The following is an 18,937-nucleotide window of genomic DNA, read 5'->3' as shown; positions in this document are numbered from 1 at the left end:
ATAATCCTAAAATTTGTATGGAACTAGAAAAGACCCCGAATAGCCAAAGCAATCTTGAAAAAGAAAACCAAAGCAGGAGGCATCACAATCCCAACTTCAAGCTATACTACAAAGCTGTAATCATCAAGACAGTATGGTACTGGCACAAGAACAGACATTCAGATCAATATAACAGAAAAGAGAACCCAGAAATGGACCCACAAACGTATGACCAACTAATCTTTGACAAAGCAGGAAAGAATATCCAATGGAATAAAGACAGTCTCTTCAGCAAGTGGTGCTGGGAAAACTGGGTAGCAACATGCAGAAGAATGAACCTGGACCACTTCCTTACACCATACACAAAAATAAACTCAAAATGGATGAAAGACCTAAATGTAAGACAGGAAGGCATCAAAATCCTCAATGAGAAAGCAGGCAAAAACCTCTTTGATCTTGCCCGCAGCAACTTCTTATTCAACAGGTCTCCAGAGGCAAGGGAAACAAAAGCAAAAATGAACTACTGGGACCTCATCAAAATAAAAAGCTTCTGCACAGTGAAGGAAACAATCAGCAAAACTAAAGGCAACCGACTGAATGAGAGAAGATATTTGAAAACGACATATCAGATAAAGGGTTAGTATCCAAAATCTATAAAGAACTTATCAAACTCAATACCCAAAAAACAAAAAATAATCCAGTGAAGAAATGGGAAAAAGACATGAATAGACACTTCTCCAAAGAAGACATCCAGATGGCCAACCAACATATGAAAAAATGCTTAACATCACTCATCATCAGGGAAATACAAATCAAAATCACAATGAGATACCACTTCACTCCTGTCAGAATGGCTAACATTAACAACTTAGGCAACAACAGATGTTGATGAGGATGCAGTGAAAGACGATTTCTTTTGCACTGCTGGTGGCAATGCAAACTGGTGCAGCCACTCTGGAAAAGAGTATGGAGGTCCCTCAAAAAACTAAAAATAGAACTACCCTATGACCCAGCAATTGCACTACTAGGAATTAATCCAAGGGATACAGGTATGCTGTTTTGAAGGGACACATGCACCCCAATGTTTATAGCCACACTATCAACAATAGCCAAAGTATGAAAGGAGCCCAGATGTCCATTGATGGATGAATGGATAAAGAAGACGTGGTATATAGAAGACGTGATATAGATAGATATAGATATAGATACAGATATATATACATATACATACAATGGAGTATTATTTGGCAGTCAAAAAGAACGAAATCTTGCCAGTTGCCATTTGCAACTACATGGATGGAACTGGAGGGTATTATGCTAAGTGAAATTAGTCAGATAAAGACAAATATCATATGACTTCACTCATGAGGACTTTAAGAGACAAAACAGATGAACATAAGGGAAGGGAAATAAAAATAATATAAAAACAGGGAAGGGGACAAAACATAAGAGACTCATACATATGGAGAACAAACAGAGGGTTACTGGAGGGGTTGTGGGAGGGGGGGATGGGCTAAATGAGTAATGGGCATTAAGGAATCTACTCCAGAAATCATTGTTGCACTATATACTAACTAATTGCTGCACACTATACTAACTAATTGGATGCAAATTAAAAAAAAATTAAATTAAAAAAATGCAAAAACAACAACAAAATGTATATATTTAAAGATAATATGTTTCTGTGTATTTCCCACCATTGCCTACAAACTTCATTTTATCAAAATGCCTAGAAACAATGACTAGCCCAACATAAATAGGCATCCCTAATACCCAAAATTTAAACTTGAAACTCAACTTTCCACTAAATAATCCAGAGTTTGATTTCTTGGAAAAAGTCTGATTCGGGGCGCCTGGGTGGCGCAGTCGGTTAAGCGTCCGACTTCAGCCAGGTCACGATCTCGCGGTCCGTGAGTTCGAGCCCCGCGTCAGGCTCTGGGCTGATGGCTCGGAGCCTGGAGCCTGTTTCCGATTCTGTGTCTCCCTCTCTCTCTGCCCCTCCCCCGTTCATGCTCTGTCTCTCTCTGTCCCAAAAATAAATAAAAAACGTTGAAAAAAAAATTTAAAAAAAAAAAAAAAAAAGAAAAAGTCTGATTCTAGGACTGAGACGGGAAAAATACAAGAGATAAGGCCAAAAAATCCTGTCAAACCGGACAGAGCACAGAGAAAAGAAGAAATCAAAAACCACCAGAATCCTGTCAAAATGCTCATAAGCCAAATTGAAGAGGCTCCCACTGGCCAAAAATGAGGCAATTTAAGCTTCAGAAAAATAATAATGCCAAGAGACTGAAACATATCAGAACATATTTAAATTTATAAGTTCATAAAGAGAGGGAAAAAACTCAATGGGGCTCTGGAAAATGACTGGAAATCAAGTCTGTATCTTAGAAACTGGTAAATTACAAGAAATAATTAAACATCTATACTACCTTCCTTATATAAATTGTATTACTAGGTAATCACTTAATTGATGAGGAAAAGCACCTCTTAATAAAATTATTCCAGCTGATAAATAAGAATAAAAAATTAGAATATCACCATTTTCCAACCCCTAATGAATTGACTGATCAAGGTATTAGCATGAATGGTTGCTAACATTACAATAAAGAAGATAAAGAAAGGGAGAAAAAGAGAGTGAAAGGAATTGAGAGCAAATCAGACATTAAGTGTCTCCCGATGAAAACTACCATCACCAATAGGTTTGCAAAAGGGATCAAACCCATCAAGCCTTTGGAACCAGCTGCCAATGTGCAGAAAGTCAGAGGGCAGAGGAATATGTTGAAGAGTATAGCACTATGAGTATGAAATTATCAATCCACACATGGAAATTTTGCAGGTTAAATGATGTAGGTTCTTCAATAATAAATAAATTCCAAAGAAAAAATATGGATAGAGAGAACTATATATTAAAAGATATAAAAGGCACAGCTAATATGCAGTGTTTAAGACTGTGGTTTAGGGATTCACGCCTGGGTGATAAACTGATGAAGAAGCTCAAGGGAATAAGTATAAAAATCAAGGTAGTGGTTTCTATCAGGGCAATTGGGATTTGGATAGGCACATGGATGGATTCTAGAATGACAGACAAAATTCTATTTCCTACTCAGGTAGTGGCTTCAAAGGTGTTCACATTATATTAATTCATTAAGCTACATATATTTTTTCTGGTTCTACATATCTGTTTTATTTTAAAACAAAAAGACATAATTCATACAGAAACCTGACAAATAGATTCGTAAGTTTTTCTAGAGAGAGTAAATATAGAAGAATAGCAAGGATAACTTTGGAAAAAGGAATAATTTGGGATCACTTTCTCTACCAGTTATCAATAGAAAGCTTTGGTATGGTACTAGGAGGGAAATAGGAGATCAATGGAACCAAATAGAGAAATCAAATTTTTAAACTCATACACACACATATATGCAGACTTAATATGAGAAAAGAACTACCTATTTATATGGTAATTAAACACACGTTTCAAATTGATTTAAGATCTAAAACCAAAAAAGCAAACTATAAAGGAGTTAAATAAAATATAGCTTAGGTTGGGGGATTAAGCAAAAGGGAATACTTTTTTAAGATATCCATAAGATTCAGAAAACACAAAGAAAATACTGACATATTTGAATAAATAGAAAGAAATTTCAAAGACAAAATATATCATAACTAATTTTTTAAATGACAGACTAAGATTATGTATTCATAGCTTATATGATGGGTAAGAGATAATTAGCCCTTACATACAAAGAAGGTTTATATATTTAAAATGCAATAATATAATAGAAAAAAATCAAAGGCCATAAATAGGTAATAGATGGAAAACACACACACACACACACACACACACACACACACACACACACACGTTTTTCTATACTCCATATAGAAAATGATGCTCAACCTCAATGCCATTCATAATTTTTAACCTATTAAATTTGCAATGTTTGGGGCACCTGGATGGCTCAGTTGGTTAAATGTCCTATTCTTGATTTCCGCTCAAGTCATGATCTCATGATGTGTGAAGCAGCACTGACAGTGTGGAGCCTGCTTGGGATCCCTCTCTCCCTCTACCTCTGACCCTCCCCTGCGCTCTCTTTCTTATTCTCTCTCAAAATAAATAAACATTAAATAAATAAAATAAATAAAAATAACCAATGTTTGAGAGTATACAAGTATACAGGTATTGTCACAGAATCTTTTCTCCTAGAAATCTTTTAAATGGATATAACAGGGGTGCCTGGGTGGCTTGGTTGGTTAAGCGTCCGACTTCAGCTCAGGTCATGATCTCACGGCCCGTGAGTTCAAGCCCCGCACCGGGCTCTGTGCTGACAGCTCAGAGCCTGGAGACTGTTTCAGATTCTGTGTCTCCGTCTCTCTCTGCCCCTCTCCTGTTCATGCTCTGTCTCTCTCTGTCTCAAAAATAAATAAACGTTAAAAAAAATAAAAAAAAAAATAAATGGATATAACAATTTTTGAACCTAAATTATTTCTTTCATGTTTTTCATCTTTTTGTCTTTTGTGCTGAATTCTAGATGAATTCCTTGTCCACTCTTCTTAATCACTAATTAAATCTTCATCTATGATTATTCTACTATTCAGCCCATTTACTGAGCTTTTATTTTGATGATCGCTAATTTGCTAATTTTTTAAAGCCTGTTATTATTTCATAGTTACATTAGCTTCTTTATCTCTTAAAGGATATCAATTATACTTCCTTAAAATCCTGATTGTTCTTTAATTCTGTTTTCTCTGATATTATCCATGAAATTTCATGGATTTGGCTATCAATAAATGTCTGGTAATATTCAGATGTTTGTTCATCTTCTGCTTTAGATGTGCAATGGTCTGAGGCTTCTCCTACCCAATCACCTCTTTTCCTTCTCTCCTTTTCCAACAACAGACAATGCTGGAAAAACATTCTTAAACATCCTCATATACTAATACTTTCTCTTTCATTGGATGAATTCACAGAAGTTGGTGAAATAGTTGTGCATTTTAAATTTAATAGATAATGTCAGATTATGTTACTTACAAGTTGGAATAATTTGCATACCCACTAGCAATCTTTTAACTAGCCTCCTGTCTCCGTATCATTACCATTTTCGCTGATTTTTTCAAGCTTGATTTTGGATTTCTCTAAGTACTGCTAGCTCAGTATGAGTTAGATATTACCTTCTTGGCAGTTGTACTTAATAAATACTCACTAATTAGCTGAATGAGTGTGTAAGTTCAGCCTATGGATCCTGTTACCTGCTTTCCTTTTTTCCCCATATTGATTTTCACCTTCTAGCATACTACATAATATACTCATTTATTATATTTATTGTTTAATGTTTGTCTCCCCCTACTGAAACAAGAAGCTGGTATCTCTTTGTTCACTGATATTTCCAAATGCCTAAAACAATGGTACTTAACAGGCACTTAGTACATGTTTGTTGAATGAGTAAATGAATGGCTATACGATATATGCACTTAATTTCCTAGGAAGAACTTAAAATATTTCTTCCTCAAAATATGTTATGTGAAGTGCTTGTTATAAAGATAGATCTGGTTCCTCTAACAAATATTATGAATTCCTGCAATCATGTATACATTCCAAGCTGACTATACAACAACGTGCTACAAGAGTAAATCAATATAACATGATTCCTTCTTGGAATCCATTCAGGAAACATAAGCCACCAGCAGAAACAGAGAACATGTGCTCATCTATAACTGGCATTTGAGCGTGGACCCTGAGGACACTGTCTCAGAGGAAGGCTTCAATATATGCATAATGAATTTATCGAGCATATTGGTTGTTCTGGAAGTAATAATAACAAAATAACATTAGCCTAGTTAAATAGTTTGTCATTTTAATATACCAAACATCAAATAATAAAATGTTAAATGAAGATGACAATATACCAACAAGATAGTCTCATATTTTTATGGTGATCTTAAATATAATACCTCCATATAGCACTTTGTAGTTTTCATTGGAGCCTCACAACAACCCTCGGAGCCAGGTATACAAATATTATTACACTCATTTCAAGAGTCAGGAAACTGAATCCAGTAAGTTAAGTGACTGATCAGTAAGGAAGGAAGCCAGCACTTGAATACATGTCTTTGGACTCATTTCTTTCTAAAGATGCAAGAGATTAAACAAAAAGTACATATTTAGAGTCAGAAGTAGATTTCTATCCTAACTCTGTAATTACTAGGTATGGAAACCTCACCAATGAATTACCTACTCTAAGCCTCAATTCAACATCTATTTACTTGCCATTAGGCAGAAAAGGATAAGTAAACAGCCGTGTATCAAAAGAAATCTATTATCCAATTATCAATACATTTAAAATATACTAAAAGTTTGTAATTTGCATTGTTCCTTCATGGCACATCTCTGAAACATGATGTTGTTCTCTATCGTCCTCTGTTAACAAGATGCTTCTGGATCTAAGAATTCACTGTTGTGTAATTTATCCCTCTGCCCCCGCCCAACAGGACTGCTAAAACTGGACCAGGCACCTGACACAGTGCTGTGAAACTGCTAAGAGAATGAGGCTCTGTTGTTCTGCCTCCGTTATCTTTCCTCTCTTCAAATGCATCTGTGTCCAATGGATAGAAATTTCATGCCAGTCCTATTCTACCCCTATGCCCTACTTCCAGTCCCCAAGCCTTCAAGTTTTTGGAGTTACATAGAGATTATGAATTATGGTAATGAATCAGGTTGGGGCACAAAGTTCCTTTTTTCCTGTGTCTCCTCTCTTCTGTCCTCTTTGGCTAGTAAGTTCCTTAACATTGTCTTTGGGGAAAGAAAACTGGCTCTAAGCAGTTTAACAAACACTCCTTGAGTGCCTTCTAAGCTGACAATACTAACGTGCTAGGAACAGAAAGATATATAGAGCACAATCCCTATCCTTAAGGAGATTATAGTTTATTAAGGGAGAGAGATAACTAAAGAAATCACATTGTTATAATTCAGTACAGACACTGGTTAAAGATAAGCTCAAGGTTTTAAAGAAAGAGAGGGGAGGAACAATAACCATTCTAAGGGTGGGAATCATGTTAATAAAAAACTACAAGAAATGAAATATGATCTTGCAGCATTGGTAGGAATTAGCAAGTGAAGAAGAGTGTTACAGGTGGAAAAAACATATGAATAATTACATACAGGCATGATGCCAAAGGTTTTGTTCAGGTTACAGATAGGTATTTCTGAGGCATAAAATGTGCATGAGTTTTGAACATGTGCATTCAAGGTGTTTGTAGGACAATTAAGTAGAAATGTTTATCAGGAAGCTTAGGAAAAAAGTCAAGACCAAATATCTAGCACCCACCAATAGTATAATAAGATGAAGATAAGCACAATTGAGAAAAATCAAATAATATCAGGAGGAGGGAGAGCATTGCTATTTTATATGGCATGGTTAGAAAATGCTTCTCTTTTAGGGTGATTTTTGAGCAGAAATCTAAAGTAAGTGAAAAGGTGTGTCATATGAATATCTCAGAATAGAGCTTTCCAAGAAAAAGAAACAGCAAATGCAAAGGTCTTAACTTATGAGTTTGCTTGGACTGGGAAACAATAAGGGGTCAGTCCTGATGAAAAATATTACAGATAGAGAAAGAGAGTGGAAGGAAGTGATGTTAGAGATTATCAGGAACTACATGAAATAGAGCCTTAATAGATATTACATAAATTTCATTATGTAAATTTTTGCTCTAAATAATATTGGAAGACAGAAGTTTAATTGGCAAAGTACTATGATTTATGTTTTAACAAACCTACTCTATTACCTACCATATCCACTGTATGAAGCAAAAGCAAAAACAGGCTGGTTTGTCTGTTTGCCTGTTTGTTTGTTTTTAGAAGGCTGTGCCATTAGGGGCGCCTGGGTGGCTCAGTCGGTTAAGCGGCCGACTTCGGCTCAGGTCATGATCTCGCGGTCCGTGAGTTCGAGCCCCGCGTCGGGCTCTGTGCTGACAGCTCAGAGCCTGGAGCCTGTCTCGGATTCTGTGTCTCCTTCTCTCTGACCCTCCCCCGTTCATGCTCTGTCTCTCTCTGTCTCAAAAATAAAAACATTAAAAAAAAAAAAAATTTTAGAAGGCTGTGCCATTAATTCATGAGAGAATGATAGTAGTTTTGGATAGAATAAGAACTGGTAGGATTTGGGTACCTTTGAAAGTAGAGCTCACAGGATCTTCTGAGTCTGAGTATGTGAGAAAGGATAAAATTAAGGTTCAAAAGATAATAAAGTCTCAAATAAGAAGGACCAGTCAGTAAGAAAAGAAAACAAGTTATAAATACACAGAAGAAAGGAAGTATACTTGCTTAAAGAAAGTTTAGAGAAGGAGAATGTAGCAATATTATCTAAAGCAGTAGAGTTAAAAAAAAATAGGATAAAAATATCTGTTGGAGTTAACAATTTTGAAGTTGTTATCTTTTGCCAAGGCAGTTTCAATGAAGTGGCAAGTCAGAAATCGGATTGCAATGGGTTTGGAGAGTAAATGGGGCCCAAGGAATGAGAGATAGTACTAAATGTTATCACTTCAAAACTCAACAGAGTGGAAAGAAGAGGGTTATAGTTGCTGGGTATTTAGAGTAAAAAGAAGATTTAATCAATCATGTGTTGTGACTCAGAACCAGGAAAGATCCAGGGTAATCTCCTTGAATCCAGGGTTTCAAGGACAACACAGTGGAATGGGTCATTCCCACTCTCCAGTCATCATGATTTAAATGTCAATTTGATTTGGAACCCGAGTCAAGGAGAGAACTCCAGACGAACAACTCAACCATTCACCAATCATCCAGACACAAACATAATGGATCCAAAGAAGTCACCAAAGCATTAGTAAACCGCCTCTAGAAAAAGGACACATCCATTAAGTTTTTTCAGCATTTTATTCAGTTCTACCAATATCTAGTCCAGTCATTTCACCTGATGAATCAGCTATTCAGCTTCAACTTTTGTTAAGCAGATAAAAAAGTTAAATTCCGTAAAGTAAGCATGCATCTTACTTTTACTTATTTAAATGAGATGTATACAGATTAAAAGATTATTTAATTGTTGTGGTCTCAATAAGATCTTAGTATTTTTCAACTTTTAATCAACTATCATACACAATTTATGCAACATCCCCCTAAAGGTTCATATATTAATTTGTGTTCTTAAAATGCCCCTTCATGAGAACAAACAGGATAATAATCATAAAACTTTTAAACTAGAAGGAGTTTTACAGACATCAAGTCCAAACACCTTCATTTATAAATGAAGAATCAAGCTCATGAAATCTTGATCAGGCTAAGGTTAAATAAATACCAATAGAAACAAGACGAAAATCTAGATTCCTGGATTTTGATATAGTTTTCTTTCCACTATTGTAATCTTTATTTCTTTTAATTAGTCTCTGAAAAAAGTACTAGGGTATCATCACTAAAATTAAATATCTAAAATATATGGACTCCCTTCCTAGATATGGCTCTAGGCATTGTTCTAAGTCTTGACATAAATTATTATATTCAACCTTCACAGAAACACTGAGAGACAGATACTATTATTACCCCATTTTGCAGGTGGAGAAACTAAGCCTTAAAGAGATTGAGTAACTTTTCCAAGGCCACTCAGGTAGCTAGTGGTAAAACTGGGACGGATCTGAGGCTCGAGGCAGTCTGCTTATTTCCCCATACAGGCTAAGCAGCTCTCAAGATTTAATTCAAAAAGCAGTGATTGAAAGGCTACTATCAGTAACACACTGTCTTGGGAGTTGAATAAGATATATAAGATATAGAGCTTAAAAACCTATCAAAAAAGACCAATGCATACACCGCTAAATGTGATACAGAACAAAATGGGTAAAGAGTGTTTAGGGAAAAAAGAAAAGCAAAGTCCACAGAAGAGAAAGCAATTTCAGGGCTGGGGGTGGACATGAAAATTGCCAGTACTACCTTATAACCTGTTGAGATCTGCTTTCAACCAATCTGTTACCCGTAGAGCCCAATGGATATTGAAATATTTCTCTTTCTCTTAAATGCTTTTATTCAACTCAGCTTTTTTTTCTCTATACCATACTCAACACAGCCACTTCTAGTTTTAGTTAGCACTCAAAGCATTTTTTTAATGCCCATGGTGCAGAGGGTAAAGGGCATGCAGTAAATAAATCAGCTGTGCAAAAGCTCTCTTAATACATCAAAGAATCTTTACAGAAAGCTATGAGAGGCCTCAAAGCCTCCATAAAATAATCCATTTACATTCACTGTATACTTAAGTGACAGCCTCTAAATTTATGAGTGAGCTTCTTGATGAGAAGTCATATAACCTGTGAGTGCTAATTTCTTAGATGACCATGGTTTGGTCAGAACAGTGCAAATGAGAGTTAGAGTAAGGAAACTAACTTCTGCCAAATACATCCCATTATGGATTCCTAGATACCAGCCTAGACCATTCAAGAATCACTGCCCCCTCAAGGGAAGGTTTTTTGACAAATGTTTATGTTATGATTTGTTGAAGATGAGGGACTATATCTATGATTTTTGTTTAAGTTCCAAATTTTAGCTATATTTTTCAACTAATTATTGCCAAATATGTTTTATTTTTAAATACCCAACCTGTATAATAAACTGTTGGGTTTTGTTTTTTGTTTTTTGGTTTTTTTTTTGTCAATAGACAAGCCAATATCCACCCACCCCCCGCCTTTTCCTTACCAAAAACATTACTACTGCAAGCTAACTTGTACAAACATGAAGTACGAGTGTCTGCAAGTGAAAATAGTGTTAAGTTACCTTCTTACTGCAGGGGTGGTCTATCCAAGCTTCCACTTTAACTATTTAATTGCTTTCCCTAGTGTTTGACAAGGGAAGTTTTGCATCTCTTCCCAGTAAGAAGAGTTCTGACCACTAAGAAGGTGGAAGTACACAGGAAAGCTTTAGCACATACTGCTTGGCCAAATATCTCCAGAATCTCTTACAAATAAAGGAGGACTTGAACCATCTCTCCACATCAATGTTGGCCAAACTGCCATCATTTGCTTCCTGCTATCCTGACTTGTGTCTTATCTTTGTAACACCTAAACTCTTACACACTTAATATTTTAGTTTACATGGAAGCTTCATTATTGCAGCACCTGGGTGGCTCAGATGGTTAGGCGTACGACTCTTGATTTCAGCTCAGGTCCTGATTGATCTCAGGGTTGGTGAGTTCAAGTCCTGCATCAGGCTCCATGATGACAGTGTGGAGCCTGCTTGAGATTCTCTGTCTCCCTTTCTCTCTGCCTCTCCCCTGCTCGCTCTCTCTCTCTCTCTCAAAATAAATAAATAAACATTTAAAAAATAAAAAAAATTAGGGGTGCCTGGGTGGCTGTCGGTTGAGTATCCGACTTCAGCTCAGGCCGTGATCTCACAGTTGGTGGGTTCAAGGTGAATGCTGGGCTCTGTCCTGGCAACTCAAAGCCTGGAGCCTGCTTCAGATTCTGTGTTCCCTCTGTCTCTCTGCCCCTCCTCCACTCACACTCTGCCTCTCTCTGTCTCTCAAAAATAAATAAAAATGTTAAAAAAATTGTTTTAATAAAAAATGAAAAATAAATGGAATTATTATTTTTACTTAAATAAATTAAAAATAAACTATTATTATAAATGAAAAATCAGTATCATGTGTCATTTTTTAAAATGCCATAAATTCTAACTAGCTAAAGTTGTTTGCCAAGACCTGCTTTCCAATTATTAAATAGGGAGATTAGCAAGTGTTAGTGGGCTATTAAGGACACATTAGTACCATATTGTGGACTTTTTTCTCCTTATTCTAATTCAAAAAAAAAAATTGCAAAGAAAGTGACTTTCTTTCTATGTGGCTCAGTGTTTTCTAATGCTATGCCTATGCACCTTCTAAAATCATCTCAAGTACCTCCAGAATGTAGCCAAGCAGCATTCTGGGAAACTCTGCTGTAAATTATCTAGAATTTCATAAGCCCAAACCTTATCTAACTGATCCAGGAGTCAGTATCACTGTTGTCATCTACAATCTTATCTGAGCTCTCCCTACCACTCCCTATCCACACTAAGTCTGTATTGTGTTTTCTCAGAGAAAGCCTAGTCCAGTTGTCTGGAAACTCTGCTTCCCACTGGCTCCACTATAGGCTGGCAGCTATCAGTACCTAGCAACTTTCTGGCTAGGTGCCCATGTCAAAAAGATAACAGTGGGTCCCATATCTACTCGTATCTCCTGTGGATTACTTTTTCACTTCACTGTGCTACTTTCAGATGTTTACTCGTCTCTCACAAATAATGAGATAACTGAAAGGCCTGTCTTCCTTGAATTTCTGCTGTCTTGAACTTTAACTATCATCCTTCATTCTCCATATTAGTAATTCCATATGCCAATAGGAAATAAGGCTCCGTTTCTCAACTCTGAAATAAATACATTACTCATACTCATCTTCACAAATTCTAATTTGGACAGGATATTTTTCTTATCCACAGTATTCTTAAACTATAAATTTATAAGGTGGTGTACTTTCTACTAGAAAATAGCCAAGCAATGCAAGCTATTTCTTTTTGAAATTACAGGAATCACTGTGTCACCTGATAAATGGTAGCAAATGAAGATGTTCTGTACTATGTTTATTATAATTCCCTTTCCAATTATGCTAGTATTTAAAAAATCAAATTTCACATTGTCAAACACCAGAAATACTCAGCATTGATATAAAATGAGTCAGTGTCCAGGGTTAGTTGTAGTATGTGAACTTGTCATTTTTCACACAACCAAACTTCTGCCAGGGTATTTCTTAAACATTACATGTGATCAAATGGCTTTTTACCCATTTTATGGGCTTTTAAAGGCTCACCACGAATTTACTTACAGCTATTATTTCTAATAAAGTTGGGCGCTGACCGGATGACCCATCACATCATCCAGAATACAAAACAAAGGACACATACTGGTCAGCTGCTGGCTGGCAAGTCCCTGAGTGAACAGGTCAAAAGCCCTCAGCAAGTACACAGGAAAAGATTAATGGGAACAGAAAGAAATCGTCAACTAATACCACAGTACAATTAGCTGTTCTATGGAGATCTTAAACACAAAATTCAGCCACATTGGCACAGAACTCTTTACTGGGATGTTAAGTACTTTCAGACAATTATTCCTTCTCTAATTAATAAATGGTGCCCGCCTTTGACACAGTCAATGATTTGAATTGAAAACAAAATACGCAATATTTTGAGATGACCCAAATATCAGTAATTCATTAAAATGGCCTCAAACTGAGACTTTTTTACAGGGGGAAATTGTAAGAAAGAGGACACTAGATGACAGATATGGTATTCCTGTGGCGAACTACGGCAGCAGCTCATTGTATTTACCCAGGTATCTCTTTAAGGTCTTATTTGTGAAAGGTTGTGATAAAACCGAATAGAACTTTAAATTCATTTGGCTTTTGAGATTATCACTCTATTTAACCTTGAAAGCTTTTTGCATTTTGTCATGCCTTTGTTTGCTTTCAGGAATTTATCTTCATTTTAACTTTAATCCATTTTATATCTCCTGCCTCATCTTCGATCCACAAGTTTCAACCTTTCTTTTTTTTTTTTTTTTTTTTTTTTAAATCTGCAGTGTCTACAGTGTAGATGGGGGTAGAGAAGGCTTCTGTCTCCTTTTTATAAAGACATATAATATGGTAAATCTTCAAAAATTATACATCCATGCATCTGTGTGTATGTGTGTGTGTGATTAACCAATGATCATATTATCTGATAGATTGAAAACCTGGTAACTGAGTAATACTCGTTCCATCTTAAGCAGCAGCTTCACCTGATTCTGCCAGTTACACTATTCTCAAGGTGACAGTATTTTGTCTCAAGATGCCCAAGCATTTCAACATTATTTCTTACAAAAGCGAAAGCAAATACTTACCAACTTTGCCACAAGTACCACGAAACCAGATATGCAATGGTTGTCTTAGACCTCTGTATAGAATTATAGTGGTTTACACCAGCTTTGCACAACCAGGGGCATTTTTGATGTTAGGTATTGCAAACACAAAACCTAGGATCTATGAGCTTTCTAAGCTCCCCACTCAACACTGTTTAACATAGGCTCCAAAAATTAATGTTCACATAATGTCTACAAAAATGTATGCCAATTGCTACTTAGCTCATATGCAAATACAAAAAAATAAAATAAAACTCAAGAGCAAAAGAAATAATTTATTCTTTGAAAATAAAATTATCTTAAGATTTTACATCAAAAAAAAAAATCAATGTAATATGATGCATTCAAATAGGTGCATGAGAATTAGAAATGTGACTTGGTAAGGAGTAGAGTCTGCCAAAGTAAGCATGCCTAGGACATATGCTGTGATTGCTATAGATCTTCATTCACATGTCAGCAAAGCAGTAATTAATGACTGTGAAACACTGAGAATTTTGTAAAGCAATGAAAAATCTGTATTAGAACTATTTGTATTCTGGGAATTACTTTCTCACAGACATTAAATCAGATAAATTGGGATTTCCCTGAAATCTTACCCGTTGAAGAGTAAATCCCAGGAGACCTGGGTCTTCTTATTATAATTGGTCTTATTTTTATCTCTTTTCTGAAGACAATACGAGTAGAACAGCTATACTCTAAAATAATTAAATATGGCCTATACTGTCCCAAAGTTATTGTGAATATCAATACATCTATGATAGTTTTTTCATTTTTTGCCAACAGCTTAAACATGCCAAAGACATACTATAGCACAGATGCTCAGGAAATGTTCCCATTCGTGTGGTAATTGTTTCATATTTATTTTCTTTGACCACTAAGAATGTCTAGCAATGACCTCCACACAGTTCTTACTTGAGAAAAATCAGAGTAGAGAATTCTCAGTAGAATGTCACAGGCTTTTAAGGATCAGACTTATAAACTACCTTATATCAAACCACCACATCCTATTACCGTTCCACACCTTGTTGAAGGCCCAATATAAACTTGGACTTGAAATCAAGCACCCCAGTGTTACAAGCTAGCCTATTTTTTCACAATAACAATTCCATGGAGAGAAACTGCTCTTACTTTCTAACAGGTTTGAGACTCTGAAATGTGACTGCTTCTCTTCAGTAATTTTCCATCAAATGTGTAAGATACATCCTGACAGTGAAACACCATTTCTCATATACCTTTTCAACAAGATTGAAAATATTCTTTCTATATATGGGGATATTCATTTTACTTAAGTAAAACAAGGGTGTATCTCTGTGGCTTCGTTTCTTTTCCCAAGGATTTCTTCATAAAAAACCGTTGATTTCTTAGCTCATAGACCCTGATGGGAAATTTTCTTTTTAATGTGCTATCTGTATCTCAAAACGATATGCTGACTTTCCATGTTAGGACATACTGTGAGTTATACTAAACCAGCCACATTTAGTAGCCAGCTTTCTTGGTGACCACTGATCTAGTCGTTGAGAATACAAATTGTAATTCAAAGCCATGACCTGAGGATATGGATTAACAAGTCTATATGTATGAGGCCCTCAGGAGACCAAACATTTTTAATTAAAGTAAAACATTTCCAGTAGTAGATATGGGAATGAATAATTTTGAAAGTTTAAGTCATACAGTGATGAATTATGTCACAAAGTTTCAAAACTGTAGCTACCACCGGCCCCACCTTAGTTATTCTGCTGCATTGTGAATGGGAAGCCCAACCCACCTATAAAGAATCAAAAGCAGTATTAGGAATGAAACTCATTCTGAACTACAAGTCCTTGTATAGGAAACACCTTGTATAGTCAAACACCAGTGGTTCTATTTTCCCCAAATGCTATTATCTTGCTCCAGTACAACAGTAGGTTGGATGATAAATAATAAGAAAGCCATTTGATCTTTAATGCTTCCACATAATAAGCTTTAGTTAACTTTAAATGATACTAGTGTCCTGAAAGCTTCCCAAATGTCCTCAAAAGGGGAAAAAAAAAAAAAAGTTTATCAAAGTTTACAGATGTAAAAGAAAAACATAGATTTTATTATATCAAGAATAAATGTCACTACTTAGAACCAGGTAAAAAGAAGCCCCACCCAAATGAGTGAAAGATCCTCATTATTCTGTTTATTTACAAACAAATGTTTATACTTTCAAACTGCCAGGTGGGAGTAACAGGGTAGGTTTGGGCTTAAGAGCCCTGAGAGCCCCTCTCCCACTTGTATGAGTTAAACTCCCTAGACCTGAATCCTTGTCCATAAAATGGAACAAGTTTAAAGAAGACAACAGTTACAAAGAATTTTGGATAGTGCATCCTGAAATATTGTGAGTGCTCACAAACATTCACTAACTCTATATTTCACAATAATCATACAATAATAATAAAACATTTCCAATATCTATTTGGCAATTCTGCTTCAATAACACAAACCATAATTTTACATAATATAAAATCATTTTGCTTTTTGGGTGTGAATTCTATATGATTAAACATTTCCAGAGGTCTAGAAAATTGCTTGTCGTTTAAGTACATTAAACAATTTTTCTCCCATGGTAACTTATTTATGCTTTCATCTGGTTAGCAGAAACAATGAAGAAAACAAAGAAATGAAAGTCTTCGTTTTTATAAAAATTTCCAAATTCAGCATGGCAGATTGAAAGAGGATAGGCTTCAGAATCAAAAATAATAGCTGCATGTAAATCTGAGTTTTGCACTCTAAACATGTTCAAGTCATTTAAGAGGTTTGAACTTCAGTTTCCTCATCTGTCAAACTGGAGTGATACCACTTTGCAAAATGAAAAGAACTAAATAAAAATTGTGTGTGTGAGAAATTATGCATATATATATATATATATATGTATATATATTTACATAAATCTGGCAACGTGTCTCAAATATAGTAACTCAAGCTTATTTTTTACAATTAAGAATTTATGATCAACGATGACTGGATTAACAAATACTTCTATTTTACATTTAAATTCTTGGTTAGTCCCCATGCCCTCAATTTCATCTGAATAAGCCATAATACTTAGATATGGACTTTTATAACTTAAGGCTTCTCATCTATAACAGTATGCTCAGAATCTGCATGGGCTGAAATGGTATCTCTGTTCCTCACCTGACTGCAAAACAGTGCAGAGGAAAAACCTATAAACAAAACTACTACTACTACTAGGATTCCTAATTTTCAGTGCAACTCCTAAAAAGCTCCGAATTAGTCGTGGTCTTTATTTCCTCCTTGTGATATTATGCAGATTAGAGCTTTAGAAGATTTTCTAAGCAATAGCCTCACTTGCCATTTTCTTTCGCCTAGCAAATAAAAAGAGTATAAATATAAAAACAATATGAATTACTTATTTGGCTTTTTACAATTGAGAAATTGTCTTTATTTTCAGAGTTAAAGGTCATGTTTTGGAGGATTGTCAGTAAGACTGTCAAGTAATAAGACTTAATGGGGACCTTTGTTAAAGATACATCCTTAACATCTGTACGTCACTATTATTAGTAAATGCCCAACAAGCTGCTTCACAGGTATAGCCTGTTCCTTCTATCCAACCATTCATTCTATGCTACAGTTTGGTTCCCTGTGCTGAACTTCAGAGACCCTGCTCTTCATACGCCGCAGTCTCTGTCATTCAGTTCTTAAATGTCTTCTCATCAGAGAGGCTATCCCTGACCAGTTCACCTAAATTACCACTGACTCTGATCCACATCACTTTTTATCTCATCAATTTGTTTCGTTTTCTTTTAGCAATTATCATTATCTTGCTCACGTACTTCCTCATTTGTTTAAAAACTTGTTCAGCTTAGAATCCTGGCCTGGCTTGTTCACCACTGCACTGCTAATATGTAAAACACTACCCGGTCTATAACAAATACTAATTGTTAACTGAAAGGATGAATCTGATCTCAATTTCATACAGTGAAAAGGCTCAGCACTTTCAAAAGCATACTGCCTCCTGGACATTCTCTTCATCAAGGTATGTTCTCACCTTTCTTTACAAACTGTATTTGCCTCACTGGGTGTTGTATGGAAACCAATTTGACAGTAAATTTCATATATTAAAAAAAAAAAAAACAAAAAAAACTGTATTTGCCTCAAAAGAACACATGTCTAATGTAGCACTATCTTCAGCCCAATCCATCTCAGGCCATGAGTGAAAGAAAAGGAAGCCACTTATCTAGAAAGATAACAACAAAAATGGGTCCCTGTTAGGATTGAGAACATACAAAGCCTCATAAATTGAAAGCCTGAACGAACAATGCCAGACAGTAAATCTATGGTTTAGCAAAGCTGACAGAAATTTCTTCATTCAGGAAAAAAAAAAAAAAATCCCTGCATGACAAGCTTTTATTAGATGGTAAAAGCAGACAACATCATCATGTAGTGCCCAATGATCAAGTGTGATGCATAGCTGTACCATACATATCCCTCTTGAATTAATTACTATAAGAAAAATTGGGGAAAAAAAATGTTGACACTGAAGCAGTTTACACTTCAGGAATTTCTTTCTCTAGATTGAAAAAATAAATGTTTATTTATTATATATCAAAATAATCATAACATCTCCCAACAGTTCTGTAGCTATTTCCAAGTTGTCCACCTGTCACAGCCTTTTTATGCACCTAGAATACTGTTTGTGAACATTTCCCGGGAGCACAGAAACCTGGGCAAGGCCATGTGATACTATCATCTAGAATTCATCCCCAACTTTCCTCCCATTTCCAATCATCTTGTTCTTCCAGTTTTCTAACCCTCAACTGGTTTCTGAAACTTGCCTTTGTTTGCAATCTGCACTTTCCATGGATGCCATTTTATTTTCCTCTATTTAGTATGTATGGTTCTTTCCCACAGAAGATAGATTTTCCTGGCTTCTAACACATTAGAAGAGAGAGAGATTATCCTTCTTCCACATGTATCAAAAGAATATTGTAAATCTTAAGTGGGCTTTGGGTATCCAGTATGTTACACTGTATTCTTATTTTTTTGGCCATTGATAGCCTCTTTAG

General features: G+C 35.6%; 1 long non-coding RNA gene across 3 annotated transcripts in view; it reads right to left on the bottom strand.

The window, feature by feature from the left end:
* The window catches only part of LOC122231520, a 112,228-nt gene that overhangs the window by 52,063 nt on the left and 41,228 nt on the right, over positions 1-18,937 (bottom strand). The gene's annotated exons all lie outside the window — the stretch shown is intronic.

The sequence above is a fragment of the Panthera tigris genome, chromosome A1, assembly GCF_018350195.1.
Source record: "Panthera tigris isolate Pti1 chromosome A1, P.tigris_Pti1_mat1.1, whole genome shotgun sequence".
Classification (NCBI taxonomy): domain Eukaryota; kingdom Metazoa; phylum Chordata; class Mammalia; order Carnivora; family Felidae; genus Panthera; species Panthera tigris.
This window is presented reverse-complemented; position numbering and strand designations above follow the sequence as displayed.